Genomic DNA, 6,114 nt, shown 5'->3' with positions numbered 1-6,114 from the left:
TTGGATATCCTCCTTGGTGGCCCTAAGGTAGGCCCATAGAGGCCCTTATAGGTGGTTGAAGGCCCACCTTGGGCCTGGCTAGGACCGTTCCTCCTTAGGATTTTGACTCTCTTAGTTTGTGGGCCATCTCAAAGTATTGGGCTCCCACTAGAGGACTTCTCTTCTTCTTAAAATACTTGCCTATGTGCCTAGACCTTAACCCTCCTTGGGATGGAGGATTTCATATTCCACAGGTAGCACACTTACATTTTTATGACCCATATGCATCATCTGTATGAATTGATTGAATTGTGTGGTGGTCATTGAGGGATGGAGTTTCTCTCCCTATGCACATTGTGTGCGCCTGCAGCTAGTGCATGATCTATGTGTGTGACTCATGCATTGGCATAGCATTTTATGATGATACCACCCTTGCTTCATCAGGGCCTCGCCTCCACAGGGATATTCATGGATGGTCGTATGAGTGGACACCGAAAATATTAGTTGAGCACACTGGGTGCATAGGATACGCATGGGTGAAATTTTCAAAACTTCCATAGTACCAAGGATCTACTCCAACGCTGTGACCAAGTGGAAACTATGAGCGCACTAGGGCTTTATACCGTTAGGTCGCGACTCCCACTGTCGTGTAATCGGTTGGATAGGGGTGTGGCCTTACCTGCCTAGTGTGAGGAGACATTGCTAGGCTGAGTCTGACCAACTCGTAAATGGGTCCACTACCTTCAGGCCTTGCTGGTGATTAGCTGTCCACAGGCAGGTAGTGAGGTCCCTTACGCTCGTTTGACTGTGTGGGGTCTGTAGAGCGGCAGTCATTCAGCAGTGTAATAGACCCCGGTGATTTCCTTATGATTGGAAATGTACTTGACATATGGTTTGGATATGAGCACTGACATTACTTGCATCACATTAGCATTGGCTGTGTAAGCCCCTTCATGCATTGCCTTGGTATGGCTCCCAGTACTCATTGCATGGTATTCATGATAAGCCTTGGTAAGGATAGTGATATTCTCATTGAGCATGTTCATTCCTCGTACCTCCTGCTATTCTTCTGTGCACCGATATCAAACACTTACACTACCCTCTATGCTTCTATAAGCTTATACACGATTGATGCATGAAGGAGACTCTAGACAGGCGTTTTAACAGCAGAGCGTGGAGTAGAGTTGAGTAGTGAGGACTCCGGTATTACTGATTTCTCTCTCTTTCCTTATTACCTTATGTATGTTCTTTTGAACCTGATGTAAACTTGTAAAAGTTCAAATTCTTAGTGGATTTTGTGATGTGTGCCCTTTGTTATTCTCAGACGTACTTGCTGTGATCTTGGGTATGCTCATATTGGAAAATGATTATACTATTATGAAAATCCTCCTTATAGGATCCCAGGATCGGAACCTGCCTCAGGAGCTGAGAATGGGGTACTACGGAGGCTGTTGCAGCCAGAACTGGCCGTCGAGTTCCTTATGAGTCCGGTTACCGAGCCTGGGGCATGACAAACTAATAATATTAAATTACTACTAAATGAATATTAAATTATTATCTAAATGGATGTTAAAAGATAAAAATGTGAGTGGTCAAATTAGAAGAGAAAATCATATGGCTATTGTCTTGTCGGTTGAAATTTTCGTTATGCTCAATCTCAAGTTGGGTCACCAATTTAGATGATTAAGATTTCTGCAAACCCATAGCATTTGTATGCTTACAAAGGACCACTATTTTTTAAATTGTGAAAAACTAACAATATTGTCAAGCCACATAAGTAATGTCCCAATAATTAAACGAGACCAATTCTCCGTAACAACTATTTTAGGGAAAGTGTGCAATATCTGAGCTCCGTGGGGCCTGTCATGTTCTGTCTAACATCTACTTCATCCATCAATTGAGCTACTTGTCTTTCACTATATGTAAGGGAAAAAAAAAAAGCTCAATCCAAGACTCAAGTGAGCTATACCACTAAAACAATGTAAATTCTCAACTAAAACCTCCAATATAACTAACAAATAACAAATTGCAAGCAAATATTAACAACTAATAAAATGATAAACAAAGAAGAATAATGGTGCAATAAAAATAGGGAAAAAAATTTCAATAAATGTTAGGGTGTTATCTACTAATTTTACATGACTCAAGTTAGGATTTGGTTTGAATTAATAACAAAGAGAGAGAGAGAGAGAGAGAGAGAGAGAGAGAGAAATTGATGAATATATTATATTATTAATAGCCCTCCAAATCAATTATCCAAATACTTAAAGCGAAATGTTGTTAAAGTATTACATTCCTGAACAAAAAATATTGATGAAAAGACCTTATTCTAAGTGTCATCCCTTGGTAAGACATAATACTAACATCTCGAGAGATGACTCACATCACCAACTAATAGAAGCATACGTAAATTTTCCAATGGTAAAGAGCGTTTCCAACAGTATCCTGAAAATCTTTACCGTTTGTAGTTATAAAATTAGTGACTTGGACTTAAGTTGACCATAAAGAACCTAACAATAGTCAACAACATATCCATATCACTAGGGTATATTTCTCAACCACAATTGATTTTATATGTGTACAATACTTCTCATCTCATTGAAATAAAGCATATACACTAAAGTGAAGGTAAAGTAGGATAACCTAGAATCTGTGCTTAAGTAGTCTCAAAATCAAAATTAAGACTTAACCAAAAATTTGAATGTCATTTTCTTCTTAACATTTCTTTTATATGCCTCTGTATTTGTAAAACAAACAAACTTAAGATCATTCAGTTTACAGAATTCCTATTATAAATACGCATCCGAGCATAATAATCAAATGATAATTTTTTTCTTCTATCTCAAATGACTAATCTCCTAATATATATTATAAAAATTTTCATATTATTTTGATCAGCATACAATTTATAAGTAGTCAACTAAATCTCACACATGGTAGAAAAAAATCATCTACCAACCTTTAAGGTCCATAGAATTGAAAATCCAAGACACAATCGACAAATTGTTTGATTTTCATTTTTCATAATAAGGGTCAATTATAGTAGGTTCTGATATACAATCATCTATATATACCAACTTTTATTTTTCTCCAACAAACATTTCAATAACATTTAACTGAAGATAATTATTGGACTTAAATATATGGGTTGTAATCTACGACTCAAGATTTTCAATGTGAATAATCAATCTCTGCAATTTGAAGGTGATTGAGTTAACTGTCTTAGATATTGATAATGGTGTCATATTTAAGCCCAAACAATTAAAGTACTAAATATTAAGACTTCATGCTAATCAATGTTATAATAATAATAATAATAATAATAATAATAATAATAATAATAACTAATATAACCAACTCTAACTTGTAGCAGTTTGAACAAAGATATAAAATTTAAAAATTAAAAAGGCACCCAATCTTGTACCTCCAAATCAAACCATCAAAGACAATAAGGAGATCTCACAACAAAATTCATTGGATATTAATATATTTTTATAAGAAAATAAATCTCAAATACCTGATCATTGTCTATAAAAGAATCATTGTAAATATGGATGAAAAGAACTCAAAAGGCTGTTCAAACAAAATATTCAACATCTTTAGTTGATATAAACCAATTTCTAAAAAATTAAAAATAAACACTCCAAAAATCTTACGAAAACTGAATGTTGACCAACCCTTCAAAGAAAATTAGAAATTACTACAAGATCCCTCCTTGTTAATCACTTTCATCATTGTTTAGGCTACAACGACTCTCAACCCAAGATTAAAATATTAGAATAAAAAACCAAAGAAGCGAAAAGAAGTTTAAAAAAAATAGAGAGGAAAGGGAGATCAAGAAAAGATGATGAAGAGAAAATATCATGAGAGTTTTTTACCTGATACCATATCAAAGAGAAAAACCTTTTAGGAGAAGAAAAAAAAACTCTAATTAGAGTTGGGAGGAAAAAGTGCAATGATAAATAGCCTTGACAACCAGACTCATCCCATGTAGTACATAAGTATTAGTAGGGGTGTACATCAAGCCGAACCAAGTCGAGCTGGCCTCAGCTCAGCTCGGCTCGGTCACCAAGCACACCCAGCTCGAAGTCGGCTAGGCTCGGCTCGGCTCGATGATCGAGCCAACATCTCCAGCTCGGCTTGGCTCAATTAGCAATCATACAAGTTTGAGCCGAGTTCAAGCCAGTTTCAAGCTTTTGAGCTTTCGAGCCGAGTTCGAGCACGATATCTAATATAGTCTAGCCATCAGTATTTTGGTCCCATAACTTCAAAAAAAAAATAAAAAAATCCAAATTCACCCAAATGCGAATTTGAAGAAACACGATATCTCCAAACAAACCAAAATAGCATCAATGAAATACAACTCCTAATACAAACCTGTCTACTTGAAGCATGAATATACATCCTCCTAGTACGACTTATTGAAGATCCACATGCATGTACAAGAGAGGGGGCACCGGGCAGGGTAGGGAGTAGGGACGAGCTGCAGCATGGGTAATGGGGCCGTGCGGGTGATGATTTTTTTTTTTTTTTTTTGAGAGAGAGAGAGAAGGTAATGGGGCCGTGCGCCCGTGCAGGTTAGAGTTTTTTGAGAGAGAGAGAGGGGGGGGGGGGGGGGGGGGGAAGGTAATGGGGCCGTGCGGGTTAGAGTGTTTTTTTTTTTTTTTTTTTTTTTGAGAGAGAGAGAGAGAGGGAAGAAGGTAAAGGCCATGTGGGTTAGGGTTTTTTAAGAGAGGGTTTTTGTTTTTTTGGAAAGGGGACGAACAGCTGTAAAAAAAAACAGGATGGGAGTTAGGGTTATGAACTTATGATTTTTTAAAGGGTATATATACCCTGCACTGAGTCAAGCCAAGTCGAACCGAGTCGAGACGATTTCGATCCGAGTCGAGTCGATCTGGGGCAAGCTCGAGCTCGGCTCGAATTCATTTTCGAGCTGTAAAAAACGGCTTGACTTAGATCGAACTCAATTCCAAGTCGAGTCAATTTGAGCTTTTTCGAGCCGAGTCAAGCAAGCTAACCGAGCTAGCTCAATTCGTGTACACCCCTAAGTATTAGTGATGTGGACCGGAGAATCCATGTAATATAATAATAAGGAGAACATCACTTTTAAACTATCCCAATTGTAGACCCCACTTTAAATGATGAACAATATATTGACGCAATTAAACCCATGCCTAAGGTGGGTGATTGGTTGGGATATATGCTTGGTTGATGAAATTTTATTCAATACAAGGGTGCCAAAAAAAAAAAACTTTATTTCTCCTGAAGATCACTCAACAATTGTACAAGAATAAATTGACTTATAGAGTCCACCTGGGCCCACCCCTCGTCCGAGCCCAGCCCCAACCTGACCCAACACAGCCCTCTAGGACAAAGGCCTCTTTGGCCCATTAGGGCCTGGGTCAAGCTAGGGCCGGTGTACCTCAGCCGGCCTAGCCCGGGCCATTGCCACTACTAATTAGTATCAGACCATTCTCATCAAGCATAGGATCCAATGAAGTCATCGGGACAACCCAAAACTGGATCGAGCTTTCAGTTTTCTAATCTCCCGTATAATCATTATTAAGTAAATGAGATGAACTCAGTTTTAGGCTACTACCAAACAGGAAGCGGACATAAATCGTTCTATGCAGGGGCTCTGTGGGGCCCACCGTGATGTATGGGTTTCATCCACACCGTTCATCCGTTTTTATAGATCATTTTAGATCATGGGTCTAGAAATGAGACAAATCTAAGGATCAATGAACCATAAAACAGGAAGCACTGGTAATAGTGGCACCCACCATTGAAACATTTCTAGGGCCCACCTTGATGTATGGGTTTCATCCACACCATTCATCCGTTTTTATAGATCATTTTAGGTCATGGGCCCAGAAATGAGGCAAATCCAAGGATCAATGAACCATACAACAGGAAGCAGTGGTGATAGTGGCACCCACATTTGATACCTTCCTAGGGCCCACCATGATGTTTGTTTGCCATCCAAACTGTTCATAAGGCCACAAACCTGGATGAAGATTTCTTTTCTTTTTTTTTTAAGCTTGATCCAAAACTTCCATGGCCCCCAGAAGTTTTTAATGGTGAACTTTCAATCCCCACTGTGGTCCACTTGTGCCTTGGATCTGCCTCATTTTT

Source organism: Magnolia sinica, chromosome 8 (genome assembly GCF_029962835.1).
Source record: "Magnolia sinica isolate HGM2019 chromosome 8, MsV1, whole genome shotgun sequence".
Lineage (NCBI taxonomy): Eukaryota > Viridiplantae > Streptophyta > Magnoliopsida > Magnoliales > Magnoliaceae > Magnolia > Magnolia sinica.
This window is presented reverse-complemented; position numbering follows the sequence as displayed.